At 37.5% G+C, this 25,330-nt stretch overlaps 1 pseudogene; it reads right to left on the bottom strand.

The window, feature by feature from the left end:
- Positions 1-1,271: 1,271 nt before the first annotated feature.
- Positions 1,272-4,123, bottom strand: LOC100464938 (annotated as a pseudogene).
- Positions 4,124-25,330: the final 21,207 nt, after the last annotated feature.

The following is a 25,330-nucleotide window of genomic DNA, read 5'->3' as shown; positions in this document are numbered from 1 at the left end:
ACAACCCCTTCGGCCCCAGCGACTTCCCTCAAGGGGCAGACTAGGTCGGGGGAGGGGTTTCGGGACCGAGTTCGAGCGGAAATAGGAGGGGAAGAGAGGGAGTCTGAGGGTGAGGGTGGCTCAGAGGTGGTCTCCGGCAGTGGGGCTTCGAGAGCCATCAGAGTCTGTGGGGTGTTGGGGAGTACAGGGGGCTGAGGAACGGGATGGTAGGGGGGAGGTGGAGGTAAGAGGGGGGCCTCACAGGGGGCCCTGAGAGGTTTTCAGGAGGTTCGGAGAGGGGAGAGAGGGAGGGTGGATCAAGATCCTTGGGAGCGGTAGGTGGAAGCGTTGGAGGGGGGGAGCGAGCGAGGAGGCCCTGAGAGATCGAACAGTGGGAGCACAGTGAAGGTTGAGAGCGTAAGGTCCAGAAGGCCTGGACATAGGGAACCTCAGACCATTTGGCCTGGTGTCTATAGAGGTTATCGAGATCCATGAGCACCTGATAATCGAAGGTGCCTTTGGGGGGCCATTGCGATTGGTTGTCCAATTGATATTGGGGCCAGGCGACAGTACAGTAACGTATGAGGCACCGCCTTCGTAGGTCCTGGTCCAACTTCAGGGTTCGAAGGTTGGCCAGAAGGCAGCTCAGTGGCATTTTAGGGTCGAATTTGGACTGGGAGGTTCCCATGGCCCCTTCACCTATCAACTCAGGGCACGGAGGAAGGCGTCCCCTCATCTGTGTGCTGGGTTGCTGTTCGGAAGGGAGGGTAGTTGCCATGGAATGGGGATGTCTCCCGATTCCTTGGAACTCTGGGGGCCACCAGGTGGCGGAGGGGTCTTGCCCTGACATGGCAGCGATTAGGCCAGGGCGTCCCAGAGAAGGATCGGGTACGGGGGAACACACACCACAGCGGGCTTCGAGAGATGTCTGGAGAAAGAGAGAGAGAGAGAGAGAGAGAGATCCCAGTCCGCTTGATAGGAGGAGAGAGCCTCCATGCCAGAGCAGGGGCTCTATCTCCTCCCGGGTTTTGGCACCAAATGTAAGGTTTCTCTTGCCGCAAGTAAAATGGAGACTGCACAGGCAAACGTGGTCCAGAGGATGAGCTTTATTGCAAGCACCCTCAGGCGAGGTTACGCGACTCGGAAAGAGTGTTGAGTCAGGGAAGTCACGCCCAGGGCAGGGCAGCAAGGGTTTTTATTGGGCACCGCTTGGGGGGGAAGGTGAGGAGGTAGGAGAACTGATAGAATTTTCCTTTTTTGGTAACTATGCCTGGTTGTAAGTAGCGCATTTGTCAGGTAGAGTCCCGGGTGGAGAGTTTCGGTTTCCCGCTTAGGTTTCGGTTTACTGGGGTTGATGTGGCTGCTGCAGGTGTTCTGGCGGGAGAGTCGGTCATCTTGGGTGTCCGCCGTTTTGAGTGGCCCTTCTTCTCAGCCAGCCCAACATTAAGTACTGTTTTAATATAGTGAAAAACCTTTTATTCCTAGTTTACTGTTTATTATTCCTAGACATTTTCTAAAAGGAACAGATGCTGTTTTTCATCAAATACCTATTTAGCATATTAATGGCTGTATTTTTGTGTAATTTCTTCCTTGACCTAATGAAATAAAAGATTGTACTATATAATATTAATATTTTTGACACCCTAGTTTGCCCTATACTTGTCTATAATATTTCTTTTCATTTACTACTATATTTATTTCACTGGGGCTTAGTTTAAGATTTTGGCATTCAAAATTTGAGATTATTTTGAAATTAACTTTTTTTAAAGTAAACATGACAAAATTTTATTGTTAGGGTAGGTTTATATAAAACATTGGAAACATTCCTCCAATATAGAAAATTAAAAGGGATTGAAAAAATCTGCTCTCTTAAAATTTTGAAAGAACCCATCCTTGCAAAAAACTAGCAAAATGTATTTAAGAGTAATCTTGTCGTATTTTTAACAAAAATTCCAAGATGCTTGCTTTATTCAGGTTTTCTGCCATTTGGCCTACTTTCATTTTCCCCCAAATTTTTCAGAATGCATACAGTAGTGTATATTTGCACAAACCATTAATTTATTCTTTAAAAAATGTCACCTGTTTCCCTTGATTTCACAGTTATTTTACTTAGTATTAGTTTTTCTTCACTATTTATTTATTTATTTTTGGGAAGTTGGGCTATTTAATTTAATTAATTTATTTATTTATTTACCATAGAATAAATAGTTCTCTTGATGACTGCAGATATGTAAGGCTGTTTGGTAGTGTTCAGAACCACCACAAATGGTGGTTTTCCTAATTATGTTTAGTCTTCAGTAACTATAATAAACTACTTGTCTGAAACTGCTGTTGAACAAGCACAAATGCGCATCCATAATTTTTAGGATTATTGATAACCTGAGCATATTTTCCCCAAATAACTCTGCCTTCTTGTGTCACCAGACCCAACCCACTCACATTCACCTCAGTGACAGTACTTTCAGTCGTAACATCCAGAGTTGTTTATAGTGGGGAGGAGGGATTCCTTTTTATGCTAAGTAATGGGGCAGGCAAAAGATGGCTTGCAATTCAGGATGTGTTATATGGGCCTCCCCGAAAAGTAAGCCCGTTGGCCTAGCTGATCTTTTTTTTTTTTTTTTCAAGCAACTTTTTTTTATTCCCAGATTTTGAGAAAGTCTCTGCATTCACTTGATACACACTTACTCCCAGGCATTATTCTAAGTGCTTCATGTGTGTCAAACCACTTAGCTTAAGAACAACCATGCCAGGTAAGTATGTTTTTTTTTTATTACCATATAATGTATTATTTGTTTTGGGGGTACAGGTCTGTGATTCATCAGTCTTACACAACACCCAATGCTCTCCACAACATATACCCTCCCCAATGTCCATCACTCAGCCACCCCATTCCCCAAGCCCCCTTCCCTAGAGCAGTGCTCAGTTTTTTTTCTAAGATTAAGAGTCTCTTATGGTTTGTCTACCTCTCTGGTTTTGTCTTATTTCATTTTTTCCTCTCTTCCCCTATAATCCTCTGCCTTGTTTCTTAAATTCTGCAAATCAGTGAGATCATATGATAATTGTCTTTCTTAGATTGACTTATTTTTCTTAGCATAATACCCTCTAGTTCCATCGAAGTCATTGCAAATGGCAAGATTTCATTTTTTTGATGGCTGCTAAATATTCCATTGTGTATATATACCACATCTTCTTTATCCATTCATCTGTCAATAGACATCTGGGCTCTTTCCATAGTTTGTTGTGAGCATCGCTGCCATAAACATTGGGGTGCAGGTGGCCCTTTGGATCACTACATTTGTATCTTTGGGGTAAATACCCAGCAGTGTAATTTCTGGGTTGTAGGGTAGCTCTACTTTCAACTTTTTGAGGAACTTCTATACTGTTTTCCAGAGTGGCTGCCCCAGCTTGCATTCCCACCAACAGTATAGAAGTGTTCCCCTTTCTCCATACCCTTGTCAACATCTTTCATTTCCTGACTTGTTAATTTTAGCCATTCTGACTGGTGTGACTGGTGTGATGTGGTATCTCATTGTGGTTTTGATTTGTATTTCCCTGATGCTGAGTGATGTTGAGGACTTTTTCATGTGTCTGTTGGCATCTGGATGTCTTCGTTGCACAAATGTCTGCTCATGTCTTCTGCCCATTTAACTGATCTTTCATATTTAGGTGTTTCTCAGGTAAAGCCATCTCCAATGAAGCAGACTTTATAAAGTAACCATCCTCTTCCATGCTTCCATCTTTCTCTTTCCTGTTTGAATAATTTTTAATGCATCTGTTTCTTCGAGGACACAAACTTTGGGCAAAAGGACCTTTCATTTTCCCGCTTTCTCTTTTCATTTTTCTTTAATCACATTGGAAAGTACTTTAGCTCAGGACTGTCCTTCCTTGCCCAGACTCCTTGTGGACTCTTTTAATCATTCCTTTGTTTGGTGTTTCTCTTTTCATGGATCTAAATAATCTTTTTCATTGTATTTTCTCAGCATGACATTGCTTATGGTAGAGCTTAACTTTCAGGCTAATTGTCTTTTTTGCCTTCTTTGAACATTCATGAACCACTCCACCTTCCTTCTTTCTTTTTCTCATGGTAATCCAAATGATAGCCATAGCACTTCCACTGAAACTCAATATACTTATTTTGCAGCATGGTGACAGGCATAGAACCACCGTGTGTAGCTGTAGGGCTGTGAAGAAGCTCTCAATTTTGGGGTCTCTCTTCACTTTTTAAAATAGGATTTTACTATCTTGAAAAAAATAAAAAAGACAAAATAAACAGCATATTTTTCATTTATTGATATGCCATATTTCTCCTCTTTATTTGTACATTAATTGCTGCTTTTATTGTTTTACACTCCATAATTTTGCCTTTTCCCCAAATATAATTTTATTAATATTTTAAATACAGTCTACTAAAAAAAAACTTAAAAAGTACAAAACCAAAATTTCATAGAGACTGGATTTAATGTGAGGGGTGTGCTTGCCTGTTCATAAGTTCATTCTAGTCAGCAACACAGGAAGATAAGTCTACACACGTCACGTGCACTGTTGAGCCTATTTCTTTTCTTTGTTTTTAATCCTGTCAAGATTGAAAATCCTAGTTCAAAGAAACAGGTAGCTGTGAATGGTAATAACAACAAAATACTCTTTCTACTTAGCAATGGAAATTCATCTTTAATCTTAATCCAAAATGCTGATAAGTGCAATGTCTTTTTTTAAATTTTTTTTAAAGATTTTATTGATTTATGTGACAGAGAGCCAGTGAGAGAGGGAACACAGCAGGGGGAGTGGGAGAGGAAGAAGCAGGCTCCCAGTGGAGCAGCCTGATGTGGGACTGGATCCCAGAACGCTGGCATCACGCCCTGAGCTGAAGGCAGATGCTTAACAACTGTGCTACCCAGGTGCCCCTGATAAGCGCAATGTCTTATAATAATTCCTTAGTGTGAATGATGAACTGAGGTGTAATAATTCATTCTCTTCTTCGTGCTCCAAGTTTAACTCAATGATTGATTCTGGGGTTTGAAAAAAAATGGATCTTTTATCCAAATATTTTCCTTTAATGATTCAAATTTCTTTTCTGGAAAGTAATGATGAAAGGTTTGAGACAAAGAAGTGAGATGCATCAGTATCTCTAATTTTATTTCTTTTAAGTGGTCTTCATTAGTAATGTTCTCTTCAATGTGTTGCAACAAAGTTGGGAACACATAGTAGCTAGGGCAATTACTTTTAAGTCTTGCTTGCCACAACAATAATGTCTTTTGGAATCCTAGAATACGTTCAAGATGTTCAAATACATCATTTCCCCCTGTACTTTCAAATTTAATTCCTTAAGAATGCCAAAAACTTCACTTAAATATGCCAATTTTGTTACCCAAATGTCATCTTCAAAAATATTTGCCAAATGAGATTGCTTTTCAGTGAGAAAAATGTAAATCTCATTCCTGAGTTCATATACTCTGTTCAGTACTTTTCCTTGAGACAACTAATGAACTTCGATATGAAACAGTAAGTGGGTATGTTTAACTCCAATCTCCAAACAAAATATTTCTAGAAGTCGACTGTTCAGTGTGTTTCCTTTAATAAAATTAACAATTTTCACTGCATTTTTCAATACATCCATTAGTCTTGATGGAATTTCCTTGGACATGAAAGCTTCTCAATGAATAAAACAGTGATTCCAAAGAGCACTGTTATGCATTACTTCTAACAATTTTTCAATAACCCTGCTATGTTCTCCAGTCATATTTACTGTTCCATCACTCTAAATTCTTTTACAGTTTTTCCAGTTTAATTTATATTGACCAACAATGCACTTTTCTAATTCAGTAAATAAATCTAATTTAGTTATGTGTGAATTTAAACTTAAACAACACAACAGATCCTCTATAAAATCATCTTGTCACACATACCTGATGTAAACCAGGAGTGTTGGACAACTTGCAATATCAGTGCTCTTGTCAAGTGTATAAGACCCAGTGCTCATTGCAACATGTGCCCTCCTTAATAGCCGTCATTGGGCTACCCCATACCCCCGCCCCCTCCCCTCTGAAACCATCAGTTTGTTTCTCAAAGTCCATAGTCTCTCATGGTTCGTCTTCCCCTCTGATCCCCCCCTCAATTTTCCCTACCTTCTCCTAATGTTTTGTATGCTATTCCTTAAGTTCCATGAAGCAGCAGAAAGAGAAATTAAGGAATTGATCCCATTTAAAATTACACCAAAAACAATAAGACACTTAGGAAAAACCTAACCAAAGAGATAACAGATCTGTACTCTAAAGGGTATAGAACAATTATGAAAGGAATTGAAGATGACACAAAGAAATGGAAAAACATTCCATGCTCATGGATTGGAAGAACACATATTGTTAGTGTCTATACTACCCAAAGCAATCTACACATTTAATGCAATTCCTATCAAAATACCACCAGCATTTTTCCCAGAGCTAGAACAACTGATTCTAAAATGTGTATGGAACCAAAAAAGACCCTGAATAGGAAACAATTGAAAAAGAAAGGCAAAGCTGGAGGCATCACAATTCCAGACTTCAAGTTATATTACAAAGCTGTAGTGATCAAGACAGTATAGTACTGGCACAAAACCTACACATAGGTCAATGAAACAGAATAAAAAACCCAGAAATGGATCCACAACTATATGGTCAACTAATCTTCAATAAAGCATGAACGACTATCCAATGGGGGAGAAAAACAGTCACTGCAAGAAATGGCATTGGGAAAACTGGAGAGCAAAATGCAAAAGAATGAAATTAGACCACTTTCTTATACCGTACACAAAGTAAATTCAAAATGGTTGAATGATGTAATGTGAGATAGGAAACCATCAAGATCCTAGAGGAGAACACAGGCAGTAACGTCTTTAAAGTTTTTAAGTATTATTTCTGTTTTATTTCCTTAATATCTTCTTGAGGAATAACAATTGTCTGAATTTTCTATTTCTAATCTCTGTCTTCTATTTTCCACATCTTTCTTATCATTGCATTTTGTATGAGCTTCTAAAGCTTGAACTTTAACTAAGTCTTTTAATTCTAGTCTTGACACAATTTTAATTCTAATTGTAATTTCAGTTTATTTTCTATAAATAATTTCAGAATGTTATTGTCCTTTATCATAATTTGCTTTATTAATTTCTTAGCTTTCTCTATTTTTCCATAAATTTATTTTATTAGCAATTATATGAATGAAGGTTGTTTTGCTTTTATGTGGGAGAAGTCAAGTTTATATTATATTAAGTAAAATGGTCAGTGTATTGATTTCATTTATAGAACTCTTGGGTAGATAGAATAAGAAGTTTGAAAGTGAAGCAGTGTACCTGGCCCCCCACAAATTTCAACTCGGATCTTGAACAGAAACAAAAATTTCTACTGCTCCCTTCTCTCCTCCACTTCCTCTTCCTTTCCCCCTCTCTTCCCAAGTCTTATTTATGCTTGCTTCTGTGTATTAACCTTCATTCTTACTCACTTCAGACTGATAATCATCTATCGAGCTAAAATTTCAGAGCTTCCATTACTGGAGTAGGGCTCATTTCCTTTCTTGGTTCTACTTTGGAAACAATAGGAAATGATTCTTACTGTCCTGGATTCAGTGAGGTGTCCATAACTACAATATTTTGGGGAAAATGGAGTATGAAGAGTCATGTAAAAACACCTTGAAAACACATGATTAAAATGGGAAATGAAGTAAATTCCAGAAAAAAAGTATTGTTCCCATAAGAAGCAACTTGGTTTTGAAAGGTCAAAAATAAATTGGACTCACTGCACAAATTCTATATAAAATATTCTTTTGTTTATTGTAGTATATCTGTTTTGAATATATGCTATTGCTTGAGGATTAGAGTTCATATTTTGTTCTTTTTTCTATATGACAAATTATTTTCACAGGAAATATAATGGCCAATGCAAACCTGATATTTGCTCCAAGGAGATGTGAATGCATTCTCCTTGGTAACATTCAGGATTGACCTTCACTTTTTTTTTTCAATTCTCTGACTTAAATAGAAGCCTAATTAATGTCACTTTATATAATCAGCTAAGAATTTGAACAACCTGAGTGGAGTGGTGATAAAAGTGGGAAGGAAACTGAGATGTCATCAGTCATTCCCACCAAGGAAAATATTTTTGCAGATTGTTATTATTATTATTATTATTTTTTTTTCTATCTGGAGATGCTGTTGGTCATCATTGTAAAACTAGTGTCCTTTCTTTCTTTCTTTCCTTCCTTCCTTCCTTTTTTTCCTCTTTAAATTCTTCCTTTTCCTTTACTTTTTACCCAATTACGTACTACTTATACAGAGAGACAGTGTCTGGTCTCATTTTTTGTCACTGATATCCACTTTAACAGTAATAAAACCTGACGATCTTTCAATTGATTGTAGATGTGCTCCTCCTAGGTTATTCCAATATTACTGTGTTTGAATGTCTTGATGATTTAATCTATGCCAGTGAAATAGTTGCATGCGAAATGCTCCATATCTGACCCGTGACTTTCCTTCATCTTTAGCTATCACTCCTCAAAATTAGAACATGCAAATAAAATTGTGTTAAGTTACCGCTGCTTACTTCTGCAGATTATGATCATTTTATCAGGAAAGAGAGTTTTAAGTAATCTCTTCATATAAACTTGGCCGGAGCCTATCTTCATTATCTTTATCATAAATATTTCAAATTTTAAAAGTTGAAAGGCTGAATAATGACTTCTCCCCCCATGCTCACCAAAGATGTCTCATTCTAAGTCCTGAAACCTGTGAACATACTACCTTACATAACAAGAGGGACATTGTGACATTGTAGATGTGATTAAGTTAAGGACATTGATATAAAAAGATTATCCAGCATTATCCATGTGGACCCAACATAATTACAGGGTCATTATAAGAGAGAGGCAAGAGGGTCAGTGTTAAACAAGGTGATACTATGACAGAAGTAGAAAGAGAAAAAAGATATGTGACAAGAGAAACTAACATTGGACTAATGAAACCAAGAGTAAAGGAATACAGGTAGCCTCTAGAATCTGGAAAAGCCAATAAGTGAATTCATCCTAGTGCCTTCAGAAGGAATGCTACCTTTGATTTAACTCCAGAGAATTCACTTTGAACTTCTCATCTCCAAAACTCTAAGATAATAAATTTGCATTGTTTAAGCCACTAATGTTATAATTTACTACTTCAGCAACAGGAAATTCATGCACAGGTTGATTGGGCTATTTATGTACTGCTGACTCAGGAAGTTTTAATTCAGCTCTTCTTTTTCCACTGGATCTAATAGAGGATGGTCTGCACACCAGATTTTAAGGTGACAATAAACCTGAAAATTCAGTTCTGCATTTTTTTTCGTATTACTTGTATCAAGGCCTTCTTTCCAACTCCATTCTATTCCCTTTTTATTACTATTGAACTGGCTTTTAATATACATTGTAGAAAATTAATCAGTCACCCTGCCTCTAGTTTTATCTTTCTCTATTCTCTCCAATCCATTTTTTATTATGTTCAATTAGCCAACACATAGTACATCATTAGTTATAGATGTAGTGTTCCACTATTCATTAGTTGTGTATAGCACCCAGTGCTTATCACAACATGTGCCCTTCTTAATACTTGTCACCTGGTTACACCATCCCCCCACCTCCCTCCCTTCTGTAACACTCGGTTTGTTTCCCAGAGTCCAGATTCTCTCTTGGTTTGTCTCCCTCTCTGATTTCTTCCCATTCAGCTTTCCCTCCCTTTCCCTGTCATCCTCCACGCTCTGCTTATGCTCCACATATGAGTGAAACCATATGACAATTGTCTTTCTCTGCTTCACTTATTTCACTTAGAATAATACCCTTCAGTTCCACCCATGCTGATGCAAATGGTAGGTAGTCATCCTTTCTGATGGCTGAGTAATATTCTATTGTATATATGAACCACATATTCTTTATCCATTCATCTGCTGAAGGGTATCTCATCTCCTTCCACAGTTTGGCTTTTGTGGACATTACTTCTATGAACATTAGGGTGCATGTGCCCCTTCTTTTCATTACATCTATATCTTTGGGGTAAACAACTGGTACTGCAATTGCTGGGTCGTGTATCTCTATTTTTGATGTCTTGAGTAAACTTCATACTGTTTTCCAGAGTGGCTGTACCAGCTTGCATTTCCACCAAGAGTGTAAGAGAGTTCCCATTTCTCCACATCCTCGCCAAAATTTGTTGTTTCCTGCCTTGTTAATTTTTGCCATTCTAACTGGTGTAAGTTGTTATCTCATTGTGGTTATGATTTGAATTTCCCTGGTGGCTAGTGATGTTAAAATTTTTTTCATATGTCTGTTAGCCATTTCTATGTCTTCTTTGGAGAAGTGTCTGTTCATTTCTTCTGCCCATTTTTGACTGGATTATTTGTTTTTTGGGTGTTAAGTTTGAGAAGTTCTTAATAAATCGTAGATACCAGCCCTTTTTCTGATATGTCATTTACATATGTCTTCTCCCATTCTTTGTATTGCCTTCTAGTTTTGTTGACTGTTTCCTTTGCTGTGCAGAAGCTTTTTATTTTGGTGAAGTCCCAAAAGTTCACTTTTGCTTTTGTTTCCCTTGCCTTTAGAAATGTCTTAAAAGAAGTTTTTGGGACCAATGTTGAAGAGGTTACTGCCTATGTTCTCCTCTGGGATTTTCAAGGATTCTTGTATCACATTTAGGTCTTTCAACCATTTTGAGTTTATCTTTGTGTATTGTCTAAGAGAATGGTCCAGTTTCATTTTTCTGCACGTGGCTGTTCAATTTTCCCAACATCATTTATTGAAGAGACTGTCTTTTTTTCCATTAGATATTCTTTCTTGTTTTGTCGAAGATTATTTGACCATAGAGTTGAGTGTCCATTTCTGGGTTCTTTTTTCTGTTCTATTGATCTATGTGTCTGTTTTTATGATGATACCATGCTGTCTTCATGATCATAGCTTTGTAATACAGCTTGAAGTCAGGCATTGTGATGCCCCCAGCTCTGTTTTTCTTTTTCAATATTCTCCTGGTGATTCAGAGTCTATTATGGTTCCATAGAAATTATAGGATTGTTTGTTCCAGCTCGGTGAAAAATGTCAATGATATTTTGATAGGGATTGCATTGAAAGGGTAGATTGTTCTGGGAAGCACAGACATTTTAACAAGTTTATTCTTCCAATCAATGGAAGCAGGGAATGTTTTATCATCTCTTTGTGTGTTCCTCAATTTCTTTCATAAGTGTTCTGTAATTTCTAGAGTATAGATCCTTTACCTATTTGGTTAGGTTTATTCCCACGTACCTTATGCATTTTGATGTTATTGTAAGTGGAATCTATTCCCTAATTCCTCCTTCTTCGGTGTATAGGAATTTCTTTAGTGTATAGGAATGCAACTGATTTCTGTGCATTGATTTTGTATCCTGCCACAATGCTGAATTGCTGTATGAGTTCTAGTAATTTGGGGGTGGAGTCTTTTCAGTTCTCTACATAAAGTATTATGTCATTTGTGAAGAAAGAGACTTTGGCTTCTTCTTTGCTAATTTGAATGTCTTTATTTCTTTTTGTTGTCTGATTGCTGATGCTAGGACTTCTGGTATTATGTTGAACAATAATGGTGAGAGTTGGAATCACTGTCATTTGCCTGACCTTAAGGGAAAAGCTCTCAGTTTTTCTCATTGGGAATGATTTTTTTTATAGATGCCTTTTATGGGCTTTTTATAGATGCCTTTTATGATATTGAGGTATGTTCCCTCTATCCCTATACTTTCAAGAGTTTTAATCATGAAAGGACGCTGTATTGTGTCAAATGCTTTCTCTGCATCCATTGAGAGGATCATATGGTTCTTGTCTTTTCTTTTATTGATGTGATCTATCATGTTGATTGATTTGCAAATGTTGAGCCACCCTTGCATCCCCGGAATAAGTCCCACCTGGTCGTGGTGAATAATCCTTTTAATGTACTGCTGGATCCTATTGGATAGGTCTTGTTGAGTATTTTGGCATCCATATTCATCTGGAATATTTGTTGGTAATTCTCCTTTTTGATGGGGTCTTTGTCTGGTTTTGGGATCGGGGCAATGTTGACCTCATAGAATGAGTTTGGAAGTTTTCCTCTCTTTTCTATTTTTTGAAACAGCTTCAGTAGAATAGGTATTATTTCTTCTGTAAATGCTTGGTAGCATTCCCCTAGGAAGCCATATGGCCCTGGACTCTTGTTTTTTGGGAGGATTTTGATTACTGTTTCAATTTCCTTGCTTGTTATTGGTCTGTTCATATTGTCTATTTCTCCATGTTTCAGTCTTGGTAGTTTATAAGTATCCAGGAATGCATCCATTTCTTCCAGATTACCTAGTTTGTTGGCATATGGCTGCTGGTAGTAAGTTCTAATATTTGTCTCTATTTCCTTGGTATTCCTTGTGATTTCTTCTTTTTCATTCATGATTTTATTAATTTAGGTACTTTCTCTTTTCTTTTGGATAAATTGGGCCAGAGGTTTGCCAATCGTATTAATTCTACCAAAGAACAGGCTTCTAGTGTCCTTGATCTCTTCTACTGTTCTACTAGTTTCTATTTCATTGATTTCTGCTCTAATCTTTATTATTTCTCTTCTCCTGTTTGGTTTGGGCTTTATTTTCTCTTCTTTTTCTCCAGATCCTTTAGGCATAAGGTTAGTTTGTGCATTTGGGATTTTTCTAATTTTTTTGAGAGAGGCTTGGATGGCTATGTACTTCCCTCTAAAGACTGCCTTTGCAGAATCCCATAGGTTTTGAACAGTTGTGTTTTCATTTTCATTGGATTGCATGAATTGTTTAAGTTCTTCTTTAATTTCCTGGTTGACCCATTCACTCTTTAGCAGGATGTTCTTTAATCTCCAAGTGTTTGAGTTCCTTCCAATTTTTTTTCTTGTGGTTGAGCTCCAGTTTCAAACCACTGTGATCTGAAAATATGCAGGGAATAATCTCAGTCTTTTGGTATAGGTTGAGACCTGATATGTCACCCAGTATGTGGTCTATTCTAGAGAAAGTTCCCCATACACTCGAGAAGAATGAGTATTCTGTTGTTCTGTATATATCTATGAAGTCAACCTGATCTTATATGTAATTCAAAGCTCTTGTTTCTTTGTTGATCCTCTGCATAGATGATCTGTCCATTGCTGTGAGTGGAGTGTTGAGGTCTCCTACTATTAATGTATTATCATCAATACGGTTCTTTATTTTGGTTATTAGTTGGTTTATGTGATTGGCTGCTCCCATATTGGGGATGTAGATATTTACAATTATTAGATTTTCTTATTGGATAGACTTTTTGAGTATGATATAATGTCCCTCTACATATCTTTGGTTTAAAATCTAATTCTTCTGATATGAGGACTGCTACCCTAGCTTTCTTTTGAGGTCTGTTCGTGTGGTAAGTGCTTCTCTATCACTTCACTTTCAATCTGGTGGTGTGTTTAGGTTCAGAATGAATCTCTTGTAGACAGCGTATGGATGGTTCATTTTTTTTTAATCTAATCTGCAATTCTGTGACATTTCATGGGATCATTTAGGCCATTCAAGTTGAGAGTGACTATTGAAAGATATGATTTTAGTGCCCTTGTATGGCCTGTAAAGTCCCTGTTACTATAGATTGTAAATTTCTGGTCTATATTACTGTTTGGGTCTTTCTTCTTTTATAGAATCTCCCTTAATATTTCTTGCAGGACTGGCTTGGTGGTCACAAATTCTTTAGTTTGTGCCTGTCCTGAAAGCTCTTTGTCTTTCCCTCTGTTCTGAACAACAGCCTTGCTGAACAAAGTATTCTTGGCTGCATGTTCTTCTCATTTAGTACCCTGAATATGTCCTGCCAGTCCTTTCTGGCTTGCCAGTCTGTGGATAGGTCTGATGTTATTCTGATATTCCTCCCTCCATATGTAAGGAAACTCCTCTCCCTAGCTATTCTCAGGATAGTTTCTTTGGCTGTAAGATTTACAAACTTCACTATCATATGTTGGTGTGTTGATCTATTTTTATTAATTTTGGGAGGGTTTCTCTCTGCCTCTTGGACATGAATGCTTGTTTTCTTCCCCAGATTAGGGAAGTTTTCTTCTATGATTTGCTCAAATATACCTTCTAGTCCTCTCTTTCTCTCCACTCCCTTGGGGATCCCAGTAATTCTGACATCAGAATGTTTCATGGCATCATGAATCTCTTTAAGTATCTTTTCATGGGTTACTAGCTGCCTCTATCTGTTTTCCTCAACGTCCTTCCTTTCCATCAGCTTATCTTCTAGATCACTGATTCTCTCTTCTGTGTCATTTACCCTAGCTATTAGAGTATCCAGTTTAGACTGTGTCTCATTCATAGCATTTTTTAAAGTTTGACCTGATTCGATCTCACATCTGCCCTTAGAGATTCTATATTGTCACTATGTTTTCTTCCACCCTAGCTATTGACTTTTTGATTGCTATCCTGAATTCTGTCTCTGACATCTTGTTTGTATCCATATGCATTAGTTCTGTGTCAGAGGACATTGTCACAAGTTCTTTTCTTTATTGAGAGTTCCTCCTCCTAGTCTTTCTGTTCAGGGATGTTTGAACAATGAACAGAGTCCATAATATCAACCATGGCCCAAGCAGTATGCACCCTAGGAAAAAAACAAGTGGTTGGAAGCTACCACAGATACACAAACAAAGCTAAGATGATCTAAAACAATAAAAATTTTACAAAGTGGAGGGGGGAGATATTATAATCTCTCAGGGTGAACAAAGCAAGGTTATCTGTCTGTTCCTGATCGATTTTTTAGTCTCTGTGTTAGAAGACACTATATCCCAAAATTGCAAAGAAATCAGAACAGATATATATATATATATATATATATATATATAATCAAGGTAAAATTGAATAGAGTAAAAACTGGACTAGTATGGGACATAAATCTATAAAACTTAGATGTAAAAACAAATAATAAGAGACTTAAATACATAAGTTGGGGAATAAGAATCTATTTGAAATGGGAACAGGGTAAAAAAAGAAAAAAGAAGAAGAAAGAAAGAAAAAAGCAACAAAAAAGAAACATAAAATTTTAGCCTGAAGTATAAACGAGTCATGAGGGAACACCTGGAGCTCCCTATATTATTTTCCCCTAGTGCTGGAATTTTTCAGTCCTGTGGGAAATAAGCTTATCATTCACCTGTTCTTCCAGTCTGTTCTCTGGGGGAGGGGTCTGCTGCTCAGCTTCTCAGGCTTCTTTGCCTGGGTGGAGTTGTCTCACCCCTTGTCAGGAGGATGGACTTAATGTGAGCTGGTCATCTGTGTGGCATTTGTTCCTTATCAGCTTACCACTTCTCTTTAGAGGCTCAGATCAAATATGGCTGTGCAGGAATCTCTGGCCCAGAAACACAAGTTTGTGGTCCCCTTTCTTCAAAAAACCCTCAAGGTCAAACTATCTCCACTTCTGTGTGTACCAAACTCCACAGAATCAAGCTATTCACACCCACTCCAACTCTTCTGGGGAAGTTCTGGGGACCTGTGAGCATCTCTGTGCTTTGTGACTTTGCAATTCCTAACAGCCATGGGCTCAGTCATACACCCTCTTCCACAGCTCCCATCCCATGGCTGGGTGCCGCCCCAGTGTCCTTTCAGGGATCACACCACCCTGAGAGCTGTTGCCCAATCATGGGTGGGACCTCTTTGTGTGCCAAATCACCAAATCCCATGGTTTCCACCCGCTGCAACTCTCCCAGGGGAATTCCAGGGACCCTTGAGCATGTCTGTGCTTTGTGACTTTGCAATTGCAAGTGGCCATGGGCTTATGCATGCACCCTCTTCTGAAGCTCCCAGTTCATGGCTGGGTGCCTCCCCAGTGTCCTATCATGGACCACACTGCCCTGATAGTTGTTGCCCTGTCATGGATGCAAACCCTTTTATATCTCACCTGGGATGTTAAACAGCCCAAACCTTCTAGTCCTTTTCAAGGTTGTCAGGCAGAGAGTGGTCTCCTTACTGACCCAGCTCATGGTTTATGTTGACTGGAGCATATATTCCCTTTTGGGCTCTCTGACCATAACCAGTATCCCCATTCTACTGCTTGGGCACCCAATGGGTACAGGCTTCCCCATTCTTTCTGAGTCTTCTGAAATCCTGAGACCACAATGATCTACCTAGAATTCTTCCTTATTCTTCCCTGTACCCTTTTCAGAAAGGGGTGTCTCTTACTGGAGCAGATTCCCAATGGTCCAGCTTTTTTGCTCAGGTGCTATATCACCTTCTCGTGGTCATCTTATGGAGGCCTCCTCCCTCCTACTTTTATCTTCTGATGTTTCCTCCAAGGGTTCAAGGTTCTGCATCTCTTACCTTGCAGAAAATAATCATTTTTCTGCTTGTAGTGATCCAGATAAATCTTCTTATATCTCAGGTTGAATCCGTGTGTGTTCAGAATGGTTTGATAGATACCCAGCTAAATTTGAGGGACCAGATGAAATGAGGTCCCTTACTCTGACACCATCTTGCTGCCTCCTATCCAGAAACTCCTTCTCCAATCCATTTTTAATAGTTACTAATTCCATCATAATCAATATTACTTAAAATTATTCAAAAGATTCAGACTTACTATGGAATAAAGTCTTCTTCATTAGCACACAAAGTCATTCATGATATGGCCTTGTGACTTTAAAATCAACTTCTACAGTTTTCTTGATTTCTTCCCAATGTTCCAACCATCACATCCTATTTCACATTTTCTGCAAGAACTATCCTCTTTCTGCCTCATGCACTTGAGTGTATACAGTTTCTTCACCCTTAACACTTTCAGCAAATTGTTATTCAATTTTTAGTTTGGTGAAACATTCAGTCCAGTCTTTATTTTCCCATTTTACAATGTGCATACCTATATTATTGCACATATCACAATAAATTTGGGGGTATATGTGTATCTTTTTAAAAAAGATTTTATTTACATATTTGATAGAGAGAGAGCCAGTGAGAGAGGGAACACAAGCAGGGAGAGTGGGAGAGGAAGAAGCATACTCCCAGCAGATCAGGGAGGCCAATGTGGGGCTCAATCCCAGGACCCTGGGATCATGCCCTGAGCCGAAGGCAGATGCTTAATGGCTGAGCCACCCAGGTGCCCCATATGTGTACCTTTTTGAGTCATGAACTCCTCTATAGAATGCATTCTTTTCTTTTAAGTTTTTATTTTTATTCCAGTTAGTTAATATACAGTGTTACATTAGTTTTAGATATACAATATAGTGATTCAACAGTTTCATACATCACCTGGTGCTTATCACAACAAATGTACTCCTAAATCCCCATCACCTATTTAATATATATCCCCTACATCCCTCCTCTCTGGTAACCATAAGTTTATTCTCTATAGTTAAGAGTCTGTTTCTCCTTTTTTCTCCTTTGTTCATTTGCGTTTTTTTTAAAAAGATTTTATTTATTTGTTTGACAGAGAGAGGGAAAGAAAGAGAGAGAACAACCAGGGGGAGCATCAGGCAGAGGGAGAGGGAGAAGCAGGCTCCCCACTGAGCAAGAACTCTGATGTGGGGCTCAATCCCAGGACCCAGGGATTATGACCTGAGCTGAAAGCAGATGCTTAACCAACTGAGCCACCGAGGGTCCCCTTGCTCATTTGATTTGTTTCTTAATTTCCACATGTGAGTGAAATCATATGGTATTTGTCTTTCTCTGACTGACTTATTTCCCTGAGCATCATACTCTCTGACTCCATCCATGTCATTGTAAATGGCAAAATTTCATTCTTTTTATGGCTCAATAATAATCCATTGTATTACATACGTTACATCTTCTTTATTCATTCATCAATCGATGGACACTTGGGCTGCTTCCACAATTTGGCTATTGCAAATAATGATGTTATAAACACAGGGATGCATATATTTCTTTGAATTAATGTTTTTTGTAGTTTTGGGGTAAATAATCAGTAGTGTGATTGCTGGATCATAGGGTAGTTTTATTTTGAAGTTTTCAGGAACCTCCATACCATTGTCCAGGGTGGCTGTACCAGTTTGCATTCCCACCAGCAGTGCTAGAGGGTTCCTTTTTCACCACATCTTTGCAACATCTCTTGTTCCTTATGTTTTTTATTTTAGCCATTCAGACAGGTGTGAGGTGATATCTCATTGTAGTTTTGATTTGTATTTCCCTGATGGCAAGTGATGAACACGTTTTCATGTGTCTGTTGGCCATCTGTATGTCCTCTTTTTTAAAAGCAGCAGGACAAAAGATAGTAACATACAAGGGAAAACCCATAAGACTATCAGGGAATTTTTCAGCAGAAACGTTCCAAGCTAGAAGGGAGTAGCATGGTATATTCAATTTGCTGAATGGGAAAAATCTGCAACCAAGAATACTCTATCCAGCAAGGCTATCATTCAGAAAAGAAGGAGAGATAAAAAGTTTCACAGACAAACAAAAACTAAAGGGTTTTGGGAACACTAAACCAGCCCTCAAGAACATTAAAGGGGACTCTTTGAGTGGAAAGGAGAGACAAAAATGACTGTATAAAGGTAGGAAACACAGAAGCAGTAAAAATGAATATTTCTGTAAAAATTAAGTGAAGGAACTGACAAAATAGAAGGATGTAAAATATGAAAACATATGTCTAAATGTAAGGAAGAGAGGGGTAAACAATGGGTTCAAATTTAAACAACCATCAACTTATTATAGACTGCTATATGCAGAAAAGGTTATATACAATCTTGATTTTAACCATATATCAAAAAACACTAATAAATATGCAAAGAACAAAGAGAAAGAAATCCAAATATATCACTAAAGAAAATCAGCAAAGCATGAAGAAAGACAAGAAATGATCAGAGAAAACCTTCAGAACCACCGCGAAGCAAATACTAAAATGACAATAAATGCATATCTATCAATGATTACTTTGAATGTTAATGGACTACATGATCCAATCAAAAGACATAGGGTTGCAGAATGGATTTAAAAAATAAGACCCATCTACAAGTTGCCTACAGGAGACTAATTTTAGGCCTAAAAGCACCTGCAGAATGAAAGTGAGGAAATGAAACAACTATCATGCAAATGGAAATTAAAGAAAGCCAGAGGAGCAATACTTCCATTGGACAAAATAGACTTTAAAACAAAGACTGTAACAAGAGATAAAGAAGGACACAATATAAAAATAAAGAGGGTAGTCCAACAAGTGCATATAACAATTGTAAATATTTATGTGCCCAATATTGGAACACCCAAATACATAAGATAGCTCATCAAACATAAAATAAATAATAATACAAAAATAGTAGGAGACTTTAACACCACATTTATATCAATGGACAGAACATCTAAACAGAAAATCAACAAGGAAACAATGGCTTTGAATGACACACTGGGCCACATAGATTTAACTGATATATTTAGGACATTCCATCTTAAAATAGTATAATACACATCCTTTTCAAGTATACACAGAATATTCTCCAGAATAGATCACATATTAGTCCACAAAATAAGCCTCAACAAATTCAAGAAGGTCAAAGTCATACCATGAATCTTTTCTGACTGCAATACAATGAAACTGGACAATGGCAACAAGAAAAAAATCTGGAAAGACTACAAATACATGGAGGTTAATACATACTATTAAAAATGAATGGGTCAACCAGGAAAATAAAAAAAATAATAAAGTGCATGGAAACAAATGAACATGAAAACACAATGGTTCAAAACCTTTGGGATGCAGCAAAAGTTGTTCTAAGAGGAAAGTTTATAGTAATACATACTTACTTCAAGAAGCAAGAAAAATATCAAACAACCTAAACTTACACCTAAAGTAACTAGAAAAAGAACAACAAAAGCCCAAAACAAGTAGAATTAAGGAAATAATAAACTTTAGAGAAGAAATAAATCATATAGAAACTAAAAAAAAAAAAAAAGCCAATAGAACAGATCAATGAAAACAGGACTTGGGTCTTGAAAAAAAATCAATAAAATTGATTAATCTCTAGACAGACTTCTCAGGAAAAAATAGAGAAAGGACACAAATAAACAAAATCACAAATGAAAGAGCAGAAATAACAACCAATACCACAGAAAAATATAATTATAAGAGAATATTTTGAAAAACTGCATGCCAACAAGTGGAATAACCTAGAAGAAATGGATAAATTCTTTAAAAACATATAATCTATCAATACTGAAACAGGAAGAAATAGGAAATTTGAACAGATTGATAACCAGCAAAGAAATTGAAAAGTAATCAAAAAGTTCTCAACAAACGAAAGTCCGGGGCCAGATAGCTTCACAGGGGAATTCTACCAAATATTTAAAGAATAGTTAATACCTGGTTCCACACAAATTTAAGGGTTGTTTGTTCCAGTTCTTTGAAAAATGTCATTGGTATTTTGATCGGGATGGCATAGAAAGTGTAGATTGCTCTGGGTAGCATAGATATTTTAACTATGTTAATTCTTCCGAACCATGAGCATGGAATATTTTTGCATCTTTTTGTGTCTTCTTCAATGTCTTTCAAGAGTGATTTGTAGTTTCTAGACTATAGATCCTTTATGTCTCTGGTTAAGTTAATTCAGAGATAACGTATGATTTTTGGTGCTATTGTAAATGGAATGGATTCCCTAATTTCTCTTTTCAGTCTCATTGTTCTTGTATAGTAATGCAACTGATTTCCGGCATTGATTTTGTATCCAGCCACATTACTGAATTGCTCTATAAATTCTAATAGTTTGGGAGTGGATTCTTTTGGGTTTTCCATATAGAGTATCATGTCATCTGCGAAGAGAGACATTTTGACTTCTTCTTTGCTGATTTGGATACCTTTTATCTCTTTTTGTTGTCTGATTGCTGTTGCAAGGACTTCTAGTACTATGTTGAATAATAATGGCCAGTGGGCATCCCTGTGGTGTTCCTGATCTTAAGGGAAAGGCTTCCAGCTTTTCCCCATTGAGAATGATGTTGCTTTAAGCTTTTCATAGACGGTTTTTATGAAATTGAGGAATGTACCCTCTATCCCTACACACTAAAGGGTTTTAATCAGGAAAGTATGCTGTATTTTGTCAAATGCTTTTTCTGCATCAATTGAGAGGGTCATATGGTTCTTGACTCTTTTCTTGTTGATATGATCTATCACACTGATCGATTTGCAAATGTTGAACCATGCTTGCACCCAAAGGATGAAACCCACTTGGTCATGATGGATAATCCTTTTAATGTACTGTTGGATCCTATTAGCTAGGATCTTCTTGAGAATTTTGGTGTCCATATTCATCAGGGATATTGGTGTGTAATTCTCCTTTTTGATGGGGTCTTCGCCTGCTTTGGGGATCAAGGTAATACTGGCCTCATAGAATGAGTTTGGTAGTTTTCCTTCTGTTTCTATTTTTTCAGACAGCTTCAGGAGAACAGGAATTTTTTCCTCTTAGAATGTTTTGTTGAATTCCCCGGGGAATCCGTCAGGCCCTGGAGTCTTGTTTTGGGGAGGTTGTTGATCACTGCTTCAATCTCCTCATAATTAATCAGTCTGTATAAAAAAAATGAATTTCTTCCTGTTTCAGTCTTGGTAGTTTATAGGTTTCCAGGAAGGCTTCCATTCTTCCAGGTTATTTAATTTACTGGCATAAAGCTGTTGATAAAAGTTTCTAATGATCCTTCTTATTTCATTGGTGTTGGTTGTGATCTCTCCCTTTTCATTCATAATTTTAATAATTTGGTTCCTTTCTCTATTCTTTTGAATAAGTCTGGCCAGTGGCATATTGTTCTTATTTATTCTTTCAAAGAAACAGCTTCTAGTTCTGTTGATCTGCTCTACTGTGCTCCTGGTTTCTAATTCATTGATCTCTGCTCTAATCTTGATCAACTGCTTTCTCGTGCATGGGCTAGGCCTGTTCTTCTGTTCCAGCTCCAGATTCTTGAGGTGAGAATATAAAAACTGCATTTTAGATTTTTCTATTCTTTTGAGTAAGACTTGGATGGCTATATATTTTCCCCTTGGGACTGCCTTTGCAGTGTCCCATAGGTTAGGGCCATTGTGTTTTCATTCTTGTTGGTCTCCATAAGTTGTTTAATTGACTTTTAATTTCCTGGTTTATCCAATCATTCTTGAGCAGGATGGTTCTTAGTTTCCAAGTGTTAGAGTTTCTTCCAAATTTTTCCTTGTGATTGAGTCCCAATTTCAAAGCATTGTGGTCTGAGAATATGCAGGGAATAATTTCAGTCTTTTGGTATCAGCTGAGACCTGTTTTGTGACCCAGTATATGGTCTATTATGGAGAACATTCCATGTGCATTCGAAAAGAATGAGTATTCTTTGGTTCAGGGGAGTAGTGTTCTATATATATCTTTGAGGTCCATCCGGTCTAGTACGGCATTCAAAGCTCTTGATTCTTTGTTGATTTTCTGCTTAGGTGATTTTTCTATTTTATGCTTTCCCATCCATTCACTGTCAGTCTGGAGGTATATTTAGGTTCAAGATGAGTCTCTTGTAGACAGCAAATGAATGGGTCATGTCTTTTTATCCAATCTGCAACCCTGTGGCTTTTTATGGGAGCATTTAGGCCACAGATATTGAGAGTGATTATTGAGAGATATGAATTTAATGATATCATGTTGCCTGTGAAGTCTGTTTCTATAGATTGTAAATTTCTGTTCTTTATCACTCTTGGGGCCTTTTTACTTTTATAGAACCCCCCCCCTTAATATCTTCTGGAGGGCTGGTTTTGTGGCCCGAATTGCCAAGAAATTGTTGAAAAGGAAAAACAAAGCTAGCTGCATCACGTTGCCAGACTTTAAGCTATACTACAAAGCTGTGTTCACAAAGAAAGCATGGTACTGGCACAAAAACAGACACATAGACCAATGGAACAGAATAGAGAACCCAGAAATGGACCCTTGGCTCTTTGAGCAACTATTCTTTGATAAAGCAGGAAAAAACATCTGGTGGAAAAAAGACAGTCTCTTCAATAAATGGTGTTGGGGAAATTGGACAGCTACATGCAAAAGAATGAAACTTGACTACTCTTTCACTCCATACACAAAGATAACCTCCAAATGGATGAAAGACCTCGATATGAGACAGGAATCCATCAAAATCCCAGAGAAGAACATAGGCAGCAACCTCTTTGACATCAGCCACAGCAACTTTTTTCATGACACATCTCCAAAGGCAAGAGAAAGAAAGAAAAAATGAACTTGTGGGACTTCATCAAGATAAAAAGCTTCTGCACAGCCAAGGAAACAGTCCAAAAAACTAAGAGGCAGGCCACGGAATGGGAGAAGATATTTGCAACTGACACTACAGATAAAGGATTAGTATCCAAGGTCTACAAAGAACTTCTCAAACTCAATATGCAGGAAACAAATAATCAAATCAAAAAATGGGCAGAAGACTTGAACAGACATTTTCCAATGAAGACATACAAACGGCTAACAGACACATGAAAAAATACTCAAAATCATTAGCCATCAGGGAAATTCAAATCAAAACCACATTGAGATACCACCTTACGCCAGTTAGAATGGCAAAAATTGACAAGGCAGGAAACAAGAAATGTTGGAGAAGATGTGGAGAAAGGGGAAACCTCCTACATTGTTGATGGGAATGCAAGTTGGTACAACCACTTTGGAAAACAGTGTGGAGGTCACTTAAAAAGTTAAAAATTGAGCTACCCTATGATCCAGCCATTGCACTACTGGGTATTTACCCCAAAGATACACATAGTGAAGAGAAGGGCCATATGCACCCCAATGTTCTTAGCAGCATTGTCCACAATAGCTAAATTGTGGAAGGAGCTGAGATGCCCTTCACTAGAGGACTGGATTAAGAAGATGTGGTTCATATATTCAATGGAATATTACTCAGCTATCTAAAAGAAGGATTTCTCAACATTTGCTGCAATATGGACGGGACTGGAAGAGATAATGCTAAGCGATATAAGTCAAGCAGTGAAAGACAATTATTATATGGTTTCACTCATTTATGGAATGTAAGAAGTAGGAAGATCTGTAAGTGAAGAAAGGGAAGAAGAAAGAGGGGGGGTAAACAGAAGGGGAAATGAACATGAGAGACTATGGACTCTGGTAAACAAACTGAGGGCTTCAGAGGGGAGGGGGTTGGGGGAATGGGATAAGCTGGTGATGGGTATTAAGGAGGTCACGTATTACAAGGTGCACTGGGTGTTAAATGCAAGTAATGAATCATGGAACTTTACCTTAAAATCTAGGGATGTACTGTATGGTGACTAACATTATATAATGGAAAAATATTATTTTAAAAAAGCATAGTTAATACCTATTCTTCTCAAACTATTTGCAAAAAATATATAGTAAAGGAAGGAAAACTTCCAAATTCATTCTGTGAGGCTAGAATTACCCTGTTACCAAAATCAGGTAAAGACACCACCAGAAAAGGGAACTACAGGCCAATATCCCTGAAGAGCCCAGATGCAAAAATTCTCAATAAAATGCGAGGAAACTTAATCTAACAATACATTAAAATCTTTCACCATGATCAATTTGGATTTATTCCTGGATTGAAAGGCTGGTTCAATATTTGCAAATCAATCAATGTAATTCATCACATCACTAAAAGAAATGATAAGAGCCATATGATCATTTCAATAGATGTAGGAAATCTTTTGAAAAAGTACAACATCCATTCATGCCACAACAACAACAAAGTAGGTTTTGGGGAACATATTTCAATGTAATAAAGGCCATATATGAAAAACCTACCCCTAACATCATCCTTAACAGGGAAAAACTGAGAGCTTTCCTCCTAAGATCAGCCGCAAGACAGGGATGTCCACTCTCACCAGTTTTACTTAACATAGTGCTGGATATCCTGAACACAGCAATCAGACAACAAGAGAAAGAAACAGCATCCAAATCAGTAAGGAAGAAGTAAAAACTCTCATTATTTGCAGATGATATGATACTCTATATAGAAAACCTGAAAGACTCCACCAATAACTACTGGGACTGATAAATAAATTCAGTTAAATCACAGGATACAAAATCAATGTGCATAAATATATTGCATTTCTATATACCAATAATGAAGCAGCAGAAAGAGAAATTAAGAAAACAATCTTATTTACAATTGCACCAAAAATAATACTACACCTAGGAATAAACCTAAGTAAATAGATGAAAAACCTGTTCTCCAAAAACTATAAAATACTGATGAAAGAATGTGAAGATGACACCAAGAAATGGAAAGACATTCCAAGCTCATGGATTGGAAGAACAAATATTGTTAAAATGTCTATTCTACCCAAAGCAATCGACACATTTAATGCCATCTCTATCAAAATACCCACAGTACTTTTCACAGAACAATTATAAATAAACAATTCTAAAATTTGTATGGAATCATAAAAGCCACCATATAGC

This window comes from Ailuropoda melanoleuca, chromosome X, assembly GCF_002007445.2.
Source record: "Ailuropoda melanoleuca isolate Jingjing chromosome X, ASM200744v2, whole genome shotgun sequence".
In the NCBI taxonomy this organism is placed as follows: Eukaryota; Metazoa; Chordata; class Mammalia; order Carnivora; family Ursidae; genus Ailuropoda; species Ailuropoda melanoleuca.
The sequence above is the reverse complement of the archived record's forward strand: the minus strand, read 5'-3'. Positions and strand labels throughout refer to the sequence as shown.